Source organism: Ambystoma mexicanum, chromosome 6p (assembly GCF_040938575.1).
Source record: "Ambystoma mexicanum isolate Mex_15411 chromosome 6p, UKY_AmexF1_1, whole genome shotgun sequence".
NCBI classification, from domain to species: domain Eukaryota; kingdom Metazoa; phylum Chordata; class Amphibia; order Caudata; family Ambystomatidae; genus Ambystoma; species Ambystoma mexicanum.
Genome location: NC_090935.1, coordinates 1172167711 through 1172189215, shown reverse-complemented (window position 1 = coordinate 1172189215; position 21505 = coordinate 1172167711). Strand labels below are relative to the sequence as shown.

The 21505-nt window shown below is 50.4% G+C and overlaps 1 protein-coding gene across 1 annotated transcript in view; it reads right to left on the bottom strand.

Moving 5' to 3' along the window:
* LOC138510811 (transmembrane channel-like protein 1) overlaps nt 1–21505 on the bottom strand; it is a 534459-nt gene that overhangs the window by 413822 nt on the left and 99132 nt on the right. The gene's annotated exons all lie outside the window — the stretch shown is intronic.

The following is a 21505-nucleotide window of genomic DNA, read 5'->3' as shown; positions in this document are numbered from 1 at the left end:
CAAGCCTTGCCATGGGGGCAGTTCTATCACAAAAGGACCCGGTAACCAATCAGTTGCATCCCGTGGCATTTTGGTCCCGCAAATTCTCGCCTCCTGAAATCAATTACACAATTACTGACAAGGAACTTCTGGCTATCAAGTCTGCCTTTAAGGCTTGGCGGCATTATCTGCTGGGGGCCCGACACACCGTTACTGTGATTACGGATCACCGAAACCTGCAATATTTGAAAACTGCAAAAGCCCAATCCTCTAGACAACTCCGTTGGGCATTATTCTTTGCCGAGTTTGACTTCATAATTACCTATCAACCTGGTACAAAAAACGGTAAAGCTGATGCCCTTTCTCGGATGGGAGTGGAAGAACACTTGATCAACCCTAAACCTGTACCAATCATTCCCGAACAAAGAATTCTGGGGGTGATCGCCACAGAATCCATAGAGGAAGTTAAGGATAAAGCCAGGCAACTTGTAACTCCAGCAGACTTACAGAATTGGCATCTGCAGGGAAAGGACTTTGCAGTAAAGGACAACTTATTGTATTTCCAAGAACGATTATACCTACCCAGCACAGATTTACAGAAAAAAGTAATCTCTTGTTATCACGATTCTTTAATGGAAGGACATCCCGGTATGGCCAAGACCTCAGAAAAGATCAAGCGCTACTTCTGGTGGCCGTCTTGGAAAAAAGATATCAGAGACTTTATAATGTCCTGTGGAGTATGTGCCCAAAACAAGAGTCAAAAGGAAAGACCAGCAGGCCTCTTACGCCCTATTGACATCCCACCTCGCCCTTGGCATACGCTTTCTATGGACTTCATCACCGATCTACCTCCATGCTCCGGATACAATACGATTCTAGTAATCGTGGACTTATTCTCCAAGATGGCGCATTTCATTCCGCTCAAAGCCTTGCCAACAGCAGCAACTCTGGCCCGAGAATTTCTCGAAAACATCGTCCGACTGCACGGTTTTCCTTCGGTTCTAATTTCGGATCGAGGTAGTCAATTTATTTCTCATTTTTGGCGAAGTTGCTGTCGGTCGGCTCAAATTGATGTGAGACTATCGACCAGTCACCACCCTCAGACCGACGGACAAACCGAGAGGACCAATCAAACTCTGGAACAGTATTTACGCTGCATGCTGCAACAAATTGAAAAAATTTGGAAAGACATCCTTTGGATAGCCGAATATGCCTACAATAACTCTGTCCATTCGGGAACTGGGAAAACCCCGTTTTTTCTTTTGTACGGCAATCACCCTCGAACCTCGGAGTTGGATCCCCTCCAAGATCTTGAAACACCAGCAGTAGACTACCTGCATTCTACAATCACCCAAGCCTTTAAGGAAGATGTTTCTCACCTTCAAAGGGCTAAAGAACAATACAAGAAAGGAGCAGATCAACATCGGAAGGAAGCCCCTCAATATCAAGTAGGGGATCAAGTCTGGTTATCCACCAAATATCTACCTCTAAAAGGGCCACGCACATTCAACCCAAGATACCTTGGTCCCTATTCCATCACTACCATAGTAAACCCAGTAGCGGTCAAGTTGGACTTGCCCCCGCACATGAAGATACATCCGGTCTTCCACGTCTCTCTATTAAAACCCGTGCAACCTCAAACCCGACTAACCAAATCTCCAAAACCTATCCTAGTTGATGGAGAACTCGAGTTTGAAGTCAAAAGCATTCTGGACTCCAAGATCTCCAAATCTAAACTATTCTACCTAATTGACTGGAAAGGCTACGGCCCCCAAGAGAGATCATGGGAACCTGCTGAATATGTCCACGCTCCTCGCCTAATCAAAAGATTTCACCGAACATTTCCTGACAAGCCAAAACCCCCGGAGAAGCCCGGTTTGGGAGGGGCCTTGAGGGGGGGTACTGTCATGATCTCTGCTTCCAAAAGGTCAGGGTTTTCCCAACTCCCTTGGAAGCAGATCCATAACCCAGGTTCCGAGTACCAACCAGTCCCAATTGGGACCTTTTGGACCCAGTCCTGGCGCCAGTGGCACCAGGCTCATAAATATGCCCAGTCCCAGCGCTGGAAGCGCCGGGCTCATAATGCTTGGGTGGACTTACCTGCAGCAAACCATGCTGCTTACTTGCCTGCCAGTTGAGTCTCTGATCCTCTTCTGTTTGGAACTACTTTTCCTGTTGGGTGGGGCAGGAGCCACTCCCTAGATTCAGAACACTGGAACTCTTCTGGAAAGCAGGAACTCTTTTCTTACCTAGGCGTGGCTGTGGAAGGAGAAACCTAAGCACTACAGGAGGCTATTTAAACCACACCCGATGGATGAATCTTGCTTTGCATTATTCTGCATCCTCAGCAGCAGAACGCTCATCGTGTCTTCTGCATCTGATCCTGGGCCTAAGGAAGAAGGCTTACCATTCTGAATCCAGTCTTCAGCAACACCTATAAAGACAAGAAAGAACAGGTTAGCATTACGGTCTTCAGTGACAGCTCTTCACTTACCTGGTCCATCGGCTGTCACCAACGCCTCGCGCTGCATTCCGGCATCTGAAAGACAAAGGCTTACCTACTCTTCGTGCGCTCCGGAGGTCTTCACACTGCATTCCAGCATCTGAAAGACAAAAGCTTACTAACTCTTCGCACGCTCCGGAGGCCTTCGGCGCTGCATCCCGCATCTGAAAGACAAAACAAGGTGCGTTTAAAGACATTGGGGAACTTTAATACTCACGTGCCATTACTCCTTTCCACATCTAACCCAGTGGGTATTCCGGCACCCTGCAGCCGCCCCGAACTTGTACCTGCAAAATAAAAAGACAGTTAGAAAGTGCCTTTTTCCATTATACATGAAGTCAGCATCTGCAGAAACACATGTCTTTTTGGAATCCATTGGGCACATTCAGCAATATATTAGTTCTGAGGCACACTTTACTTCACCTGGGTGCCTTCCCAGTTTGGTCATGTTTAGTGAGGCTCACTTTTCACATTCATTAGGCCTCAGCTATCTATTATACATGTAGGCTGGCCTGCATGCTCCAAAGGGCCCCTTTCATCGGCCAACTTACATCTCACATTGGAGGCCCATCTTGGCCTTTTAGCCTATGTCATTCTGGGGCTGCATTTATACCCTGCATAGTCATCACACTACCTGACATGCTCCATTAAGCTGGGCTGTAATGATTGGCATCTTTCTTTGTCAATACACCATCCATAGGATGAAAGCTCTCACAATGATCCCGTCAAGCATGACAACTGACTGCTCATCTTTTCAACTGTTTTGCCTCCTTCACACCTTCCTGACCGGTGAGCACTTTGGTGTGTCTGTAGGACACTGCCATGTATCACAAAATCAACACTATAAATACACAAATAAACTAAACTCCAAGTTAAGGTCCAATGTCCAGGCTAAACAAGGTATGGCACTCCATGGCTTCACTCACATCAGCCCTTTTGTCGCGGGGTAAATCCACCTTATGGCAGAGAATACCATGATCACCTTCTATTTCGAGGCAGAGTTGACATATTTCCATTCATCATGTCTTGGTCATCTCTTTATCCTGTAAATAAATCCTATTGAAAGTGGGCATTGTGGCTCTCCCAGAATATACCCGACTTGCTGTAATTCTTGAAAGCTCTACAGCAAAGCTCACTACCCATCCATGCAATGTACGTGGCTGCAACAGCACAATACGGGCATAAAAAACTAGACGGCACACATACTAAGTTAAAGTGAAATAAGCCATGTGCTGTGAAAATACAAGTTTGCGCCAAAATCTTCTGTTTTTTGAAGTTACAGTCTTGATCTTTAATTCAGCATTACACAGATGACAAGATACAGTAATGCCTGAAACAGAGCACTCAGTTCGTGCAGCGAATATTCATAATCAATCAGTTCGATATAAATGCATTCAATATTTATTTGCTTATGTTTGCTGATTTTGTATATCATCCTTTGCAAAACTCAACGGCTTCAAGGCACCTCATGTTATGATGCTGTTTTCCTGCCTCTGGTCATCTGAAAAGCTGTCTGACAGATGGGGGGGGGGGCAGGGTCATGAAAAGCATGTCCAAACTAGTATTGTATCTGATATGTGGATAGCCTGCCAGTTAGTGGTCATATTTAAAAAAAAAAAAAACAAGAGGTGGGAACTCCAGGATATACAACCACAAGGTCATTCCTGGTATAATATGCACATCATTAAACAACAACAGACCTTGGGCAAGTATGTGTTACGTAAACATTTTTTGATGTAGACAACAACACTCATATGAATAGGGCGTGAAATACAATTACCCTGTTCATTTTGTTATATGTAAGAATATATTAACATACAAAATATAGTCTTTAAAACAGCTTGCTCTAAATCAAAACATGAGCGGTTTCTACAATACATACTGTGACAACATCTAAAGTGCCTCATGAAACTCTAAAATGTAACACGAATAATTAAGTACATAATGACATTCATAAAAGACCACATCAACATCACTACATTTAAATATAAAATAGGACAATATAAATCGCAAACATCAGTTGTCTTCTTAGATCAAGAAATAATCATACAACCTACCAAAATACAAAACTCTCAATACCACAATTAAACACACTCTATGCTCAACCCCAACACAACCCAACATGTTTCTTTCCTCCAAAATATTATTCTTTGGAAATTCTTCAGGGGCAAAGTTGTGCTCTTCTAGATGGACAAATGCTTGTTCACATAGGTCCAATTTCATGATGGAACTCAGCTAGAGGCCCATTCAGTAGACTCTGCTCTATTCAACTCTGCTCAAACAGTATTGTTCAAAGAGGTTCCCTCAGACTAGGGTAAATATAAATCTGGTATGCCCAGGAAGAGAAAAGTCCTTCAAAGAAAACATCAAACACTGCTATCAGTGTCCCTCTATCCGGTTGATAAAGGGGGATATCTCTGGTATAGTGCTGATATACCACACATTCAGTCCAGTGGTGCCCTCATCAAGACTTTACGGTTCGGTCTATGATGTTAGCTATGCTCTAAGCGATATCTTCAGTATAACTCTCTGCATTTGTCTAGCGATTACATTGTCTTATACCACAGGTTTTTTTTGGGGTGTTGGGAGTTGACATTTACGTGAAAGTAAGGGGGCTGTTGTGTGAAGGCATTTGAATGTGAGGTTATGAACTTGAACTCAGCAATGGTCTTCATGGGAAGACAGTGGATGTTTCTGAGGTGCCTGGTGATGGGTTTGCATTTCCTCACTCTGAAGAACAGTTTGTCTGCAGCATTTTGGAGTTTTGATTTAGGGCCTTGCTATAGTCCAGCCTAGAGCCAACTACGATGCTTACTACAATTGAGGGTTTCTTCTGCAGGGTGAATTGAAGGATTATTTTAAAAGATTAATTTGGAAAAAGAATGTCTGATATACTTCATGGGTTCATGTAGCCCAGATGACTCACATGCTTTGTATCTTAGTTTTGAGAGGTATGATTTTGCCAAAGATGGCGCGAGAAAGGCATAATGGGGTTTTTATTTTAAAAGACATGCAAGGGTCCACTGAAGCTGGCTGTGAGGGTGAGTATCCTAGTCTTGTACTCTGTGGTCAGACAGGAAGAACCATTTGGGGTCTGCGGCAGACATTCTGGCTCAGTGTTGTTGCTGGTGCTTGGTACAGACATTGCTCTCTACAATACTGAAAAAGTGGACTGATTAAGAATGATCATGCAGTGGGATTCCTGGTTTGTAAGGCCTCATAGCTAATTCCAGACAGAGACCAGAGGTATTTCTGTTTTGTTTTTGGGACAGACCAAAAACAACCAATCAAACTTTGGCTGTTTCTTCTGTTCTAGGATTTCAGACATTCCTGATATCCTCACCACACCTTCTACTCCCCCCTTCTCCCAATCTACCTCTAACCCTCCTCTTCTGTATTCTTTGCAATCTGTCCTACTTCCCCAGTTGAACTGCATCCTATTCTCCAATCCACCAACCCCTCCTGAGCCTCTGTGATTCCTTTACAACTCAAATTGTGAATGTGCTTGATCCCCTCACCATCACATACATCCCCTCTTCCTATTAACTCTCCATCTCTTCTGGGATGATCTTCCCATCCTGCGGCAAGTAGCCACTGCACTTTCTATTCTCTGAAAACCTATAGCTGATCCTAGCAACCCTGACAACTACTTCCCTGTCTCTTGTGTCCCTCACTATTCCAAGATGTTTGAGCTTGTGGTCTTAAAGTAAATCAGCCTGATTTGTGGAATCTCCCGGACTCAATGATCACCCTCCAGTCCAGCTTTCTTAGGTGTCACTCTAGCGGAACTGCTCTCACCCATGTCTCCAGCTTTCTCCTCATTGTCCACCATGCCAAACTCTCCTCTATTATGATCCATCTTGACCTCTCTGCGGCCTTTGACACTGTGGACCATGTGTCCCTCAAATAGGCTTTCAGGGCATGGCCCTTGCTTGAATTGCCTCCTGCCTGCCTGGCCATTTGTTTTCCATATCAAGGAATGGATTTATATCAGCAGCCACTCCCCTATCAGTCGGGGGGGCATCAAGAGTTTGTCCTTGGCGCCACCTCTTCTTTACTCTCTCAACCACCTCCCTGGGTACTCTCAAATCCTCTTTCGGCCCTTCCCCCTTGCGCCACTTAACGCTTTGGTTACTTTACTCGACCTTCTTCACACCACTGGAACTCTCTGCCGCCAGACATTAAATCTATCCCTACAGTGGCTGCTTTTAAGATAGCTTTAAAAAGGCACCTCTGCTCCCTGGAAGGAGCTGCCCCTCTCCGATAGTCCCCTCCCCCTCTATATCAATCACCTATATCTAGAGCCTTACTGGCACTCTCTACAATATTATATGAAACAAAAATTGTATAAATAATATGTACGCCTTTGCCGACCCTCAGCCCCTGATAATGAGGTCTCTTCTGCATTGTCTCCCCTCTCTGTACCACCAGCCATTACTATAACCTTCAAATGTCACCATGTAATGTTGCAAGACACCCTTTTGTTGTCTAAACTTTCTTACAAATACATGAGTACAAAAAATACAAACTAAATGAACAACATAGTGTTCTTGGTGGGTGCTTTATGTTTCTGTGGGTGTTTTTCAAGGAATAAGCAGTAACGCCTCCCATCTGGCTCTCACTACTTTCTGTGCATCGCCATGTCCATGATGCCCAAGGTAGCATGCATTTATTTTTTATTTGCATTTATTTGACATTTATATAGTGCACAAAACCCAGAGGTATCTAGGTGCTTTAACTTAAGAATACGGTTACAGTATGTGCTTCAGGTTACAGAAAAGGAAGCGTATGCGAATGGTAATACATCATACGCCAAGTGCAGAAGAGAAGCACATGGTGATCACATGCATTGGTCCTTTTAAAGCTGTCCTCACAAAAGTTACCAACTGGCCACATTTGCACATTTCCAAGTGTGGCAAAGGTGTTTCTTTCACAAGTGCAATTGCAATGCATGAAAAAGAACGGACATTGATTGCAGTACCGCTGAAAATCGCATGATGTCGCTGACAGCTGCAAATTAAGAATGAATGTATTAAGAATTATAATTGAAAGCTAAAATAATGAAGTGTTTTGAATTTGCCCAATTGCTATTTTCTATTTCTGCATAGCACGCCATGATGCAGCAGCAATTGTCGTTACAGTGATTTGTGCATTTTAGAAGATTCCTAAATTAGGGGGCATTTGATCTTTGTAATTCCCAAACTGGTAAACTGTATTAAAATATCGCAGCGGTATTGAGTCATAATCGTAACATTTCCAAGACACCAATCCGTGGGGAAATCTGCTTTGACACCAGTATTTAATCGTGGTTGATGTTGTTCGCGGGCGTAGCTTGTACAGGATTTAAGCATGAAAGGGATCTTGGTTCTCACAAAAGAAATAATACCTTACTGAGTGATGAAATCAACTGCATCAGTAAAAGATGATTATATCCAGAAAGAGCACACCCAGTAGTGTTAGGATTCAGTGGCCCAGCAGAATGCAGCAGGCCATGGGCCAGTAGTTGTTCGACCGCAGGCGCACGCGCGGTCACCTTGTGCGCACAGAGGGGTTCACAGTCCAAAAAAACGGGGCATTTTAGAGTGGTCTGGGTTTTTTTAGTTAGGGCTATTAGGTGTTGTTTACGACACCTGTAAGGCAAAACTATTGCATTGGAATACAGATAGGGAGGAAAAGGGGTGGACTGGGAAGCAAAAGAGGTCCTGCCCAGAATGACATGAGGAGGACCACACAGTCTATAGGTGCTGTTTGGTTATGTGCCCACCCATTGCCTGCGCATGGCCATGCACATCTTTATGGCCATTACCACCCATTACTGTCTGCCCAAAACTCCTCCCCATGGGAACTCCTTGAGCTCACTTTAATCAAGCCCTTTCATCACTCTGCGTGTCTTTCACCGAAATCCTGGTAAAAACAAGTATTGGCAAAGCCACTGAAGTCCTGTTTAAAACAAGCTTTGGTAAATCCAACATCTTTGTCTTGTGCAAATGTTTTAAGCTATTGCCAGGCACTGCTATATACCATGTGTGTAACTGGCAGCACGTCATTAATGGCATAACAGTTTATGTTTAAGTAAAGCTATGTAGCACACCTTGCCAATCTGCTACTTGGCACTAGCTTCTTGAGGGTGTTTATTCAACTTAATGGGGCTTGTGCTAGTAGCTTTGGGTGCTCTGCAGCAACATGCAGATGAATATTAAACTGTCACTTTGAACAGTGGGGTGCCATGTTATGTTACTGGGGGTTGCTATGGCGCAAGGTTTGACATTTACATGGTATCTTTGGTGGAAAATTCAGAGCACTTTTTATTTTAAAGAGGAGACTATGACCAAAGGCTGGAGTGAGCACCTGTGGATCTGAGCACCCCAACGCTGACATGTCCTGGGTTACACTTGCTTGTTATTATCTGGCTCCAGTTTGTTTTGCACTGCATTTGCCATCTACACGTAGGTATAACAAAGGCAAACCCTATATGGCCCTCAATTGGCTGCTCAATATTTACCTGAAGTCAAGAAAATAAGGGAATGGTTCAAAGAGGTGTATTTCATTTGCATGATGACTTTTATTTTTGGACTGGTGTTGAAATGCAGATTTAATCTCATCAGAAATAACAGCAAGGTGCATCGTCCAGATTTACAGGCCGATTCATGGAATTAATGTGCGCTGAAAGTTTCTGCGCAAGCGTGCAAAAGCGTGTGAATCGCAGCGCAAGTGCGAAAATCGCAGCGAAACCTGCGCACAGCGATTCATGGAAGTCCGAGCACGTGCAAATTCATGGATGTGCTCTAAAATCCTGTGTTTGATGACATGGCGCACGCGGGCGCACACGTCATCAAACAGCTTGCGCTACGCGCTCAGCGAAAGTGCACATAGCGCAGCACACAACAACAAAAGTAGGCGGAACACGGGGCGTAACACGTGGAATGGGGAACAACGTGTGAAAATGTGGGCGTTACGGGGGAAGTACAGGAGGCAAATGCGCGGAACGCCCACACGCGCGCCTACAGCACGTATTCATGGAATCAAATGGGGCTAACGCGTGCGCCAAAAAAGACGCGCTAATCCGGAAACACGTACGCCAGCAGGAAGCAGGCGTACGTGGACCCGCGCAGCATAAAAGTGTGCGCAAACAACAAACAAGCTCAGACGCTACGATGAATATACCGTTCCTCGCAGCAGTGGTCGTGGGATACCGCAGGAGGAGGAGGAGGATAGTCAGGGCCAGAATTTTTACACCCAGGACCAGCCTTTTTGGGATGCCTGATGACCAGGTGTATGGGAGATACAGGTTTCCACCTCACATAATACTCGACCTGGTGAGTGAGTGGGAGGATGACCACTTCTTGGCTACTGGGTCATTTCAGCGGACAAGTGCCATAGTGGGGGGGTGTCACAGGCCACGCAGTCACGCTGCCTACACCAGGTCTTGGCCATCATGACTGCACGCCCCTCAGTCTGCAGGCACATATACCTGCCCAGAACACCTGCAGAAAGGCAGGCGGTTGTCCAGGATTTTTACAGGGTGGCACACTTCCCCAAAGTGCTAGGTGCCATTGATTACACCCATGTGGCTCTACGTCCTCCCAGGGCATCAGAGCACATCTATAGAAACCGCAAGCACTGGCATTCCATCAACGTGGAGGTAGTATGTGATGCCAAGGGAATCATAACCTCAGTATATGCCAACTATCCAGGGTCCACCCATGACAGTTTCATATACAGAATGTCAACCCTAAACTGTGACCTAAAAGCTGGGTGGCATGGTGATGCATGGCTGCTTGGTGAGTATAAATGCCACTGCACATGCATGCATGTCAGATACTGAGTAATGTCACAAACCAAACTAATGATACCCATCATCACCACCCCAGGGGACAGTGCCTACCCTCTGAGCACCCACATGATGATGCCAATTCGGAACCCCACCACACCACCCGAGGTAAGATACAACACAGCCCATATTGCAACCCGTGGCATAGTGGAGCGCACATTCGGAGTGCTCAAGTCACGCTTTCGCTCCCTTGACCGTTCTGGTGGGCAGCTGTTATATGCTCCCCCAGTGGTGTGCAGGATCATAGTGGCAGCATTTGTCCTGCACAACGTTGAAACATGCCGGGGCCTGCCGGTGGACATGGTGGTGCCCCCAAATCCCCAACCACATGCATGCCCGCTGCGCATGGGAGGGGAAAGGGCACGTGGTGAGGGAGCCCATACGCAGCTGGTGGCTAATTACTTCACCTAAAATCACACCCCTGTGGAGTGCACACAGCCCTGGCACATACCAGCTGACAATCAATGATGATGACATAAGGGATAGTCAAATGTCACAACCATACCAGCCTGAAATCGGTCACCTGGAAGTGTTACATTGTGTGCATCCCTACCTACCCAAAGACAACCAATGCTGTGTCATTAAAAGACATACATTCATGCTGCATGAATGACTACACCCTAGCAAAATACAACATGAAAATTGCGCCATGTCACCCAACCCCTCCCCATCTCGGCCACCCAACACATCATGGCATGTCATGCAATGTGAAAGCAAACAAAGCAATGCACAAGACCTGACACAAGCGTCACAAAGTGCACTGTCCCAAATGGAAACAACCCACAGACAATATGCTCCCAGTAATCAATAACAAACAGCACACATGACCAAATACTTACCACCAACACAATACAGCAACACAGCATGAAACATTGCAAAAACATGAGAGTACAAAATCAAAGTAGTGGTAGTCTTACAACCTGAATAAGCCAGCACATCGAACCCTTCCAACTGCAGAGTGTTGCTGTCAAGCAAATGTGTAGGTGTACTGCATACAACATGAACTCCATCTGCAAAGGAGATGGCCTTGGTAAGACATGAATGAGGTATCTGCAAATTTTGAGGAAGACATGGATGCACAAACACATATCAATACTTGTGTATAGGCGCGTTACAAATACCATATCATATCATATCATATCATACACCATGCAGTGTTCAATACAACAACAATACCCACTAGGGATGTCCACACAGTATTGACTACATACTGCCCACACAGCTCATGGGAGCCCAATGTCACTGTGTAAGTCACTGACACTTGGTCACACTCTTTGCAAGCCCATGGAAAAGGGAAGCAGGAGCGGTATGTGTGTCACGAACCCAAGCATCTAACCCAAACTCAGGACAAGCCTGCATGTGTCCAGCCAGAATACACAGTGGATGCCCACGGGAGCCACACAAGGCAACACACTGTAAAAATAAAAAAATAAAATAAAAAATGGCCATGTGGAGGTCGGGGGGAGGCCACCCAGGAGGTCGAGGACAGGGTGCACACCAACACCAACCTGGGTGGATGTTGGGAAAAAAATACCTCCAGGGCCTCATGGCCTGCACGGCTATGCCATTGTGGGAGAACTGGTGTCGGTCTCTTCACCCTCTACTGCTGCATCAGGAGGTGGTGGTGCAATGGAAGGCAGCCCACGCAAAGCCCTGGTATGGTCCTTCATGGCAGCAAGCATGCGGGTCTGGAAGGTCTGATTCTGGAGGATGATAGTGCGGAGATACCCCATGCAACACCTCAGGGGTTGCCTGCATTTCTGCACGTATGGCCTCGCGTGATGCCCGGATCTCCTCACGGGTTGCCTGCAGCTCAGCTGAGAGCGAACGTGTGAGCTGCTCCAGCTGCTGTTCTGCCCTAAAATTTCGGGAAGCCTCAAGTTCAAGCAGAGTCTCCCCTGATGTTATGGGGTTCTACCCTCAGGGCTTCCCTGTGGCCCTATGACTCTATTGATATGGCTTCGCGCAGAGTCTCCAGTGCCGCCCATTGGTCCCTGTTGGATGCCAACATGTCTTCCCTGTGTGATTGGCAAATGGAGTCTGTTGCCTGCTGTTGTTGCTCCATCTGCCTTTCAGGGGGGATAATGGAAGTGGCCACCCTGTGCATTGCCTGAGCCATCATTTCAACTGATGCTGCCTGTTGGGTTGCCATACTGTACATGGAGTTTTCCCATACAGTATTGCCTAGTGGCGCACAGCCACCGCGTCGGCGGGCACCACACCTGTTTGGGGCAAGGCGATCTGCACCTTGATGTGCTGGCACTGCCTGAGGCTGCAGGACTGCATTCCCCCTCTGATCTGCTGGCCCAGGAACAGGATCAGATGTTGTGGAGTGTGACCCTACATCCGTAACTGCCAAAGGCGGACCTACCAACACTGACATCCCCATAGAGGGTTCTACCCCTGGTGCAGGTGGGTTGGACAGAACAGATCCCTGCCAGAAGCACTCACCTGCGACAACACATAAGTCTCATCATCCGATTCAGCACCTGAATAGAGGTTTGGGGAGGTGCACCCAGAGGCACCCCTGGACAGTATGGTCTGCAGTAAGAAAGGGTTTTCACCAACCACCACACCACATCCTTCACTGGTGCCCGGTCGTGGCTGAGATCCCTCCTGGGTCTGCACCATCTCCTCAACCTCACCAGCATCAAGTGCGTCATCACCTGCAAAAACATGAAATACAACAAATGCAAACAGGCATGAGCACCATAGCACACACATAGGCCTGACAAGACAGAGATCCTGTACATGATTTACACATGTCCCACATGACTATAACCCTGGCATGCATGCACTGTCAATGAGTTGGAAGGGGAGGCAAAAAGCAGACACTGAGGACACCAAGATGGAAAAGCAACACACTTGCTGCATGGTGGGTAGAACTGACATCACACATTAGCCTGTGAGTGGCATGTCCAATACACATACATGACACAGGCCAGCACACAGTTGGCATGTAGCATAGGCATGGTACATTAGACAACTACAGCGATATGTCAGTGAATGAGTACTGTCACCCATCCATGTGAGATGGATATGATGAGATGAAAAATGGTAAATAGTGCGGCAAAAGATGCATGTGCCACACACTGCAACACATCCAGTGTACAATAATACAGTGATTGTAGGCAGATGTACACATCATTGGTTGGTCACTTTAACATGACAGCAAACAACTATCATGTTCCACATTCAAACAGGCCCCAAAAATTAATGTGAGCAGGCCAATACTCAATCAGCCTGAATGGTCTTATCATTCACATAACAAGGCAACAAATGTGGGCCAATGTGGGGTGTAATCAATGACAGAAGCATGTCACATATGTGGCATTAGGGCTGAATAATGCGTAGCAAAAATGGGAGAATTGAAACAATCAGCCAGAATGAACACTGAAAAAATCTGAACAATGTTGTTGCAAGTTGACAGGTCAAGGGCAACTGCAGTAATGTGGCGCTAATTGGCTACTGTGGGCAGAAGGGATACTGTCATACCCAAATCCAAGGCACGTGAATGTATTGGAGGAAGCACATGGGTGACCCATACCACTCTGGAGTACACACCCTCACCTGGCACTTAAACAGAACCCGTCACCCAAACAACATACACATGGATTACACACACATGCATGGGCATTCACCGGACAATGCGTTGTAATCAGGTAGGTCTCCCACGCCTTGGATCTGTTCCTCTGTTACGAAGGTTCCAGCAACAGACTCATGTTCAGTGAGTTGGTTGTCCTCTGGTGGAGACCCACCGCCAGTCACCAGAGGTCACCAGAGTAGAGGCATGATTTGAGGCAAGCTTGTTCTTTGCTCTGTGTTTCAGGTCATTCCACCGCTTGTAGCAATCATCAGCTGTGCGCCTCACAAATCCAAGGGCACTAATGTGGTCCGCGATGGTCTGTCAGTGTGCCCTACATTGACCAGGTGTGGTCTTGCACACTGCAGTCATGACCATTTCGCGGCTATGTTCCGACACATAGGCCACAAGTGCATCAAGTTCAGCGTCATTAAAGCTAGGCTTTCTTGACGTGCCAGAGTGTGTAGTCGTGTCTGGGGTCTCAGCCTGAATTGCCAGAGCACCCTTCTTCTTCTTTTTCAAAGGTGGTGCGTATCCTGAGTGGCTTATGCCGCCCTGGTCAGTAGGGGCAGAAGCGCCGGTGGACTGTGTACTAGGAGTGTGCGAAGGCACAATGACCATAGGTCTTGGTGCAGGCATTGGCTGAAGGGTGATGTTGGCAGGGGCAACATCGGTCTGATGGACCTGGACCGGCTGGGAGACTCAGAGCTGGGATGGATAGAGCTGCAGCTGCCCCTACAGCCTCCCCACCCTGCATACTTGGGGCAGCAGATGACGTTGCTGCCCCAGATCCACGTGGCCTGGTGACAACAACTTGCACCGCCACACGTGGCTTAGACTTGCTGACGTGGAAGTCAGCCTGGGAGTCTTCCTGTGCTGGTTCAGGTGCCAAAATGGGCCAGTCCAACAAGGGCTGATCTGAGATGGTGTCAGCTACGTTTCCCACAACCATGGGGGGGGTGGGGCATGGGAGTCCCTGATTGGTCCTCCACACATGGGGGCCTAGGGGCACCCTGGAAATCCTGGCCACGTCCCCTACCGTGCCCACCACGCCCAGCTTTTCAAGGTCGGCCACCTTTGCCTCCATTACCGCTTGGTCACCTCTCAACCATGGCACTGATGTTGTTGTGCGTATGGGAGTAGCAGTAAGCTATTGTCTTGGGCAATTGGGGGTAAAAGGGGTAGGGTACTAGATGAAATTCATACCCTAGTGCTCTAGCAAGGCTGTCTGTGACCCCTGGGGGAAGATGACGGGTCACGCAACGCACAGGCACCCCGAAAACAAAAATGAACATGCACGCAACCCCTCGTAGACCACGTGCGTGGAAAAATGAACCCGCACTACGCTGTGGCACCCAGAAACACAAAAATAAGTGTACGCATAATACACACAGCCTACAATATCCTCTGAAGGGGTACGCGACACACGGGGCAAGCACAGGGGCAAGCACAGTTGGTAAATACGTGTGCGACTCACCGTATGCCTGGAAAAAGAACGTGAAAAAGACGTGTGTGGCAACACCCCCGCGAAAAGAAGAAATGTATGCTGTCTGAGGAAACAGGACAAAAGAAGAAGTGAACGCTGTTTGAGGAAACAGGGGAAACCAAAAAATTGAACGCTGTCAGAGTAATCACGTGTGAACCGACAAGAAGTATACAATTCACCCACTCGCTCTCCATGAAAAGCATATACAAGTAAATGGCGTCCTACACGTACCTTTTAAACCGGCCCACACGTACAACGTCACTTACGTGTGTACGCGCTAAGGCCCTTTCCTCCAATTACACGAGCTGACACTCGGACGTGCAGTTTTTGCACGTGTATGATGAATATGCACCGTGTTGAGGGAAATGCCCTTGCGCATCACGTCACAGACGCGCTTACGCGCTAAAGGGCCTTTGGTTCAATGAATTCACATACGTGCGGTGTATTCACGTGCTGATTCACTATGCACCCGTCACGAGGGAAACACCCGTGCGCGTAATGTCACAGACGCGCTTACACGCTAAGGCCCTTTCCTCGAATTACACGCTGACATGCAATTTTTTTCACGTGCCAAATCACTCTGTATCAAGCTGGCCACGCGACAAAACACGGAAGACCACGCTCCTGCCCAGAAGTCTGAATTACTGCCCCCAACAGGCCCGAGCATGCTCCCACCTGCCATCTGCTGCTGCCTGCCTGCTGCCCACGTGCCCTGCTATTTGCTGCCTGCACATCAGCCAGGGGTGAAGTTGCTGTGACCACCCCTGCTGGAACTGCAGACTCCCGACTGGGATATCATCGCTCCACAGCCCAGCCCCAGGACCCAGTTGTCCACCCACACCTGCCTCTGGGGTTGCCATGTCGGGCACAACACCATCTGGCACCACTGGCAACCCCCAGCCAGAGAGGCAGAGGGCCACCAGCTTCAGTGCCAGGGAAGTTGGTGTCCTGGTGGAGCAAGTCCTGGGGCAGTATGATGCCCACTTTGGAAGTTTGCGTGCCGACTATGAAGGACGGGCCAGGATCTGGATGGACATCATGACTGCCATCAACGAGGAGGGGGTGGCAGTCCGCAACATCAAACATGTCAAGAAGCGCTGGGAGGACTTCAGGTCCAGGACCCTCGACAAGGCCCGGCGCCTCTAGAAGGCAGCGGATGCCAAGAGACGCCGGGGCCACCTGTCCGACCACCAAATGAGGGTCCTGAAACGCATAAGCCCAGCACTCCACGTCCAGGTCCTTGAGAGGCAGACCCGTCTGGAGTTGAGCGGTAAGTGTACATGCATACCGGTTGGACATTGTGCGTGTCGTGGTGTGCCAGTAGTGTGCAGGTTGCACATGTGTTTCTGTAGGACCATGTATGGATGTGTATATACAGGGGCGTGAGGCTGACACATGCAAGTCCTCTCATGTGTGAGACACATGGATGGTGTATGTGTGGATAAGCATGCAGGCCAAATGCAGATGTGGGAGCACACATGTTTGAATTACTGTGTATGTACGTTGGCATGGTTGTGGTGTCACACATGGATGTTGGTTCCAGCTGCATGTATCTGCACTGTGTGCATTTGACAAGTGTGCAGCTGTGATGCAAAATGGATGCATGTGGCACTGACATGTAGAAGGCTGAATGCCAGATGTGACATGGATGGCAATCTCATCACTCTGACAGTTGGTGGACATGCACACATGCATGTAAGTGTGTTGGTGTGTGTGCATGTGTTGTGTACTCCCCGTGTTTCATGTGATGTCAGGCTCACCTTCGGATGCTGATGCTGTTGTATGTGTATGGATGGTGCTGCCTGGTGCAATATTGCTGTGGAATTGCTTATGTGTGTGAGTAGAAATGACATGTGTGTTAGGGATTGTGATGCCATGTCTGAAGTTTGACACTGCCACTCATGTACAACTGTCATGTGTGTATCAGTCCATTGTACAGTGCCCTGATGCCTGTGTTCCATCTCTCCCTGTCTGCAGCGTCAACTGATGAAGAGGGTGGAGAGGGTGCTGTGGAGCAAAGCTGCAGGGATCGCACCACCAGCCGGAGACGCAAGGCCCGGCTCCCCTCCCAGATTGTCCTCTCTTCGAGGAGTGAGGAGTCTGGTGCCACGTCCCAGGCCGCAGCTGCTGAGGGTAGGTCCAAGAGGCGGAGGTTGGAGATAGACTCCTCGGCAGCAGAAGGGGCAGCTGAGACCCCACAGGGTCCGACGGAGGAAGATGGCATGGAGTCATCTCGGTTGGTGGGGGTTTGGAGGAGGAGGAGGCTGTGGAAGGGACACACAAGGGGTCTGGAGGTGGGGATTCCACTGGTGCCAGTGGTGCAGTGCAGGGGCAGGGACAGGAGGCAGCACAGGCCTCCGCAGAGGTGCCTGTGTGTAATCCTGTCCCTGATCCTGTGACTGCATCATCCGGCACCAGCAGGGATGCCGACGTCCAGACCTGTATTCAGGGAAGGGATGGGCGCACAACAACTGGCCTTCCTCTCCCTGCGGACGTGGCTATCCGGGACCATGTTGAGCCTGTCCTGGCTGGGATAGCGTTGCGTCAACGGGGCATGCGAGGTGACCTGCAGTGCTTTCGTGAAGACACTGCATGTCATCTCGGATGCCTCTTTAACCACGTTGACCTACTGGAATGGGTCACCAGTGCTGGATTCCTCCATGTGCTGGACCTTCTTGCGACCCCCTCCTCACCTGAACCCCCTACGCGCCAGTCGTCCTCCATGCCATCTTCCCACCTATGTATCACCTGGGTACCCTGTGGAGCTGCCTCTGACCCAGCGGCCAGGCTGGTGGAGGACACATCCCTGCCACAGTCGGGAGTCGGATGTCCAAAAGGGGTGGCCACCACGACAACTGCACCCCAGCCAGAGGAGGACGTGCAGGCAGCAAGAGCCAGGGCGCAGGCACAGGCACAGCAGCCGCAACATGGTGGGAGCAATGATGGCTTTGGGCCTTCAACATCAGAGGGGCAGGCATCGGCCAGAGGGCAGGAGGACCCAAGATTGCAAGTGTCTTCCGTGTGGCAGTGGTTGGGCCACACCATAGATGCGGAGCGGCAGCAGGTGGAAGATGCACGGCTCACAATGGTCAGGGCGGAGAACTCTATGCGGAGGGCACTGAGGTGGGCCGAGTGCCTCGAGGCAATTCGCAGGGAGTTGGAGGCCAACATGTCATCGTCCCTGCGAACCCTCGGGCCATGGAAGAGGACCGCCTCCAGGACATTGAGCGGGAGTTCGATGATGCCCTGGCCCGGGACATCCAAAAGTGAGCCATCGGACTAGCCCACTGCCATTGTAAATAGTTAGTTAGTTAGCGTTAGGTTTCATTTTGGTTTTCATTTTTTTTGTGGGCGCTTGGACAATACCCCACATTTTTGTATATAGTTCTTCATTAGTTAGTGTATTTTTGTAGGTTTCATTTGGACAGTTGGGCTCATGGACCCAGGATTTCATCCTTGTAAATAGTTGGAGTGTTGATTTGTCGGCATTTTCTTTTTTGATTTTTCCATGGAGCAATGGATTTTACTTTTTCATTTCTGTTTGGATTTGCTTTGTTGGAAGGAGACTTTGGAGACATTTTTTATTTCATATATTTTGGATTCTGATTTCCCTTTTTTATCATTATGTGACATTCTGCATTGTTTTCCTTATGTCCATTGTTTGGTATTTGATTTTCTTTCACCACATTTTTTGTTCAATACATTTGTTCCCGTACTTCAATGTGTGGTATTCTCTCATTGGTTTCATGCATGTCACAATGTGGGTTTTCACATTCACTGGCACCCATTGTGTGTGTGTGACGGACATGTGTTCATGTACATACATGCCATTTGGGTTGTTTCATGTAATGGGCATTTCAATGTGGGGTGTATGTTATGCTTGGTTGGTTATTTGGGCAGGGGTGGCGTGCCGTGGGATTCTGGGGGCCATGAGGGCCATGATTGTGAGTCATGTTGACATGTTGGGGGGGACATGAGTGGGGGCCTGCTGGCAGGTGCTCCTCACTGCTGGGGGTGGGGGTACAGGGGGACATGAGTGGGGGCCTGCTGGCAGGTGCCCCTCACTAGTGGGGGGCGGGGGTGCAGGGGACATGAGTGGGGGCCTGCTGGCAGGTGCCCCTCACTGCTGGGGGGTGGGGGTGCAGGGAGACATGAGTGGGGGCCTGCTGGCAGGTGCCCCTCACTGCTGGGGGGTGAGGGTGCTGGGGGAAATGAGTGGGACATGAGTGGGGGCCTGCTGGCAGGTGCCCCTCACTGATGGGGGGGTGGGGGTGCAGGGGGACATGAGTGGGAGCCTGCTGGCAGGTGCCCCTCACTGCTGGGAGGTGGGGGTGCAGGGGGACATGAGTGGGGGCCTGCTGGCAGGTGCCCCTCACTGCTGGGGGGTGGGGGTGCTGGAGGACATGAGTGGGACATGAGTGGGGGCCTGCTGGCAGGTGCCCCTCACTGCTGGGGGCTGGGGGTGCAGGGGGCCATGAGTGGGGGCCTGCTGGCAGGTGCCCCTCACTGCTGGGGGGTGGGGGTGCTGGGGGACATGAGTGGGACATGAGTGGGGGCCTGCTGGCAGGTGCCCCTCACTGCTGGGGATGGGGGTGCTGGGGGACATGAGTGGGGGCCTGCTGGCAGGTGCCCCTCACTGCTGGGGGGTAGGGGTGCTGGGGGACATGAGTGGGACATGAGGGGGGCCTGCTGGTAGGTGCCCCTCACTGCTGGGGGGTCGGGGTGCTGGGGGACATGAGTGGGGGCCTGCTGGCAGGTGCCCCTCACTGCTGGGGTGTGGGGGGTGCTGGGGGACATGAGTGGGGGCCTGCTGGCAGGTGCCCCTCACTGCTGGGGGGTGGGGGTGCTGGGGGAAATGAGTGGGACATGAGTGGGGGCCTGCTGGCAGGTGCCCCTCACTAGTGGGGGGCAGGGGTGCAGGGGACATGAGTGGGGGCCTGCTGGCAGGTGCCCTTCACTGCTGGGGGGTGGGGGTGCAGGGGGACATGAATGGGGGCCTGCTGGCAGGTGCCCCTCACTGCTGGGGGGTGGGGGTGGTGGGGGAAATGAGTGGGACATGAGTGGGGGCCTGCTGGCAGGTGCCCCTCACTGATGGGGGTGGGGGTGCAGGGGGACATGAGTGGGAGCCTGCTGGCAGGTGCCCCTCACTGCTGGGTGGTGGGGGTGCAGGGGGACATGAGTGGGGGCCTGCTGGCAGGTGCCCCTCACTGCTGGGGGGTGGGGGTGCTGGAGGACATGAGTGGGATGTGAGTGGGGGCCTGCTGGCAGGTGCCCCTCACTGCTGGGGGGTGGGGTGCAGGGGGACATGAGTGGGGGCCTGCTGGCAGGTGCACCTCACTGCTGGGGGTGGGGGTGCTGGGGGACATGAGTGGGACATGAGTGGGGGCCTGCTGGCAGGTGCCCCTCACTGCTGGGGGGTAGGGGTGCTGGGGGACTTGAGTGGGACATGAGGGGGGCCTGCTTGTAGGTGCCCCTCACTGCTGGGGGGTCGGGGTGCTGGGGGACATGAGTGGGGGCCTGCTGGCAGATCCCCCTCATTGCTGGGGGGTGGGGGGTCCTGGGGGACATGAGTGAGGGCCTGCTGGCAGGTGCCCCTCACTGATGGGGGGTGGGGCTGCAGGTGGACATGAGTGGGGGCCTGCTGGCAGGTGCCCCTCACTGCTGGGGGGGTGGGGGTGCAGGGGGACATGAGTGGGGGCCTGATGGCAGGTGCCCCTCACTGATGGGGGGTGGGGGTGCAGGGGGACATGAGTGGGAGCCTGCTGGCAGGTGCCCCTCACTGCTGGGAGGTGGGGGTGCAGGGGGACATGAGTGGGGGCCTGCTGGCAGGTGCCCCTCACTGCTGGGAGGTGGGGGTGCTGGAGGACATGAGTGGGATGTGAGTGGGGGCCTGCTGGCAGGTGCCCCTCACTGCTGGGGGGTGGGGTGCAGGGGGACATGAGTGGGGGCCTGCTGGCAGGTGCCCCTCACTGCTGGGGGTGGGGGTGCTGGGGGACATGAGTGGGACATGAGTGGGGGCCTGCTGGCAGGTGCCCCTCACTGCTGGGGGGTAGGGGTGCTGGGGGACTTGAGTGGGACATGAAGGGGGCCTGCTTGTAGGTGCCCCTCACTGCTCGGGGGTCG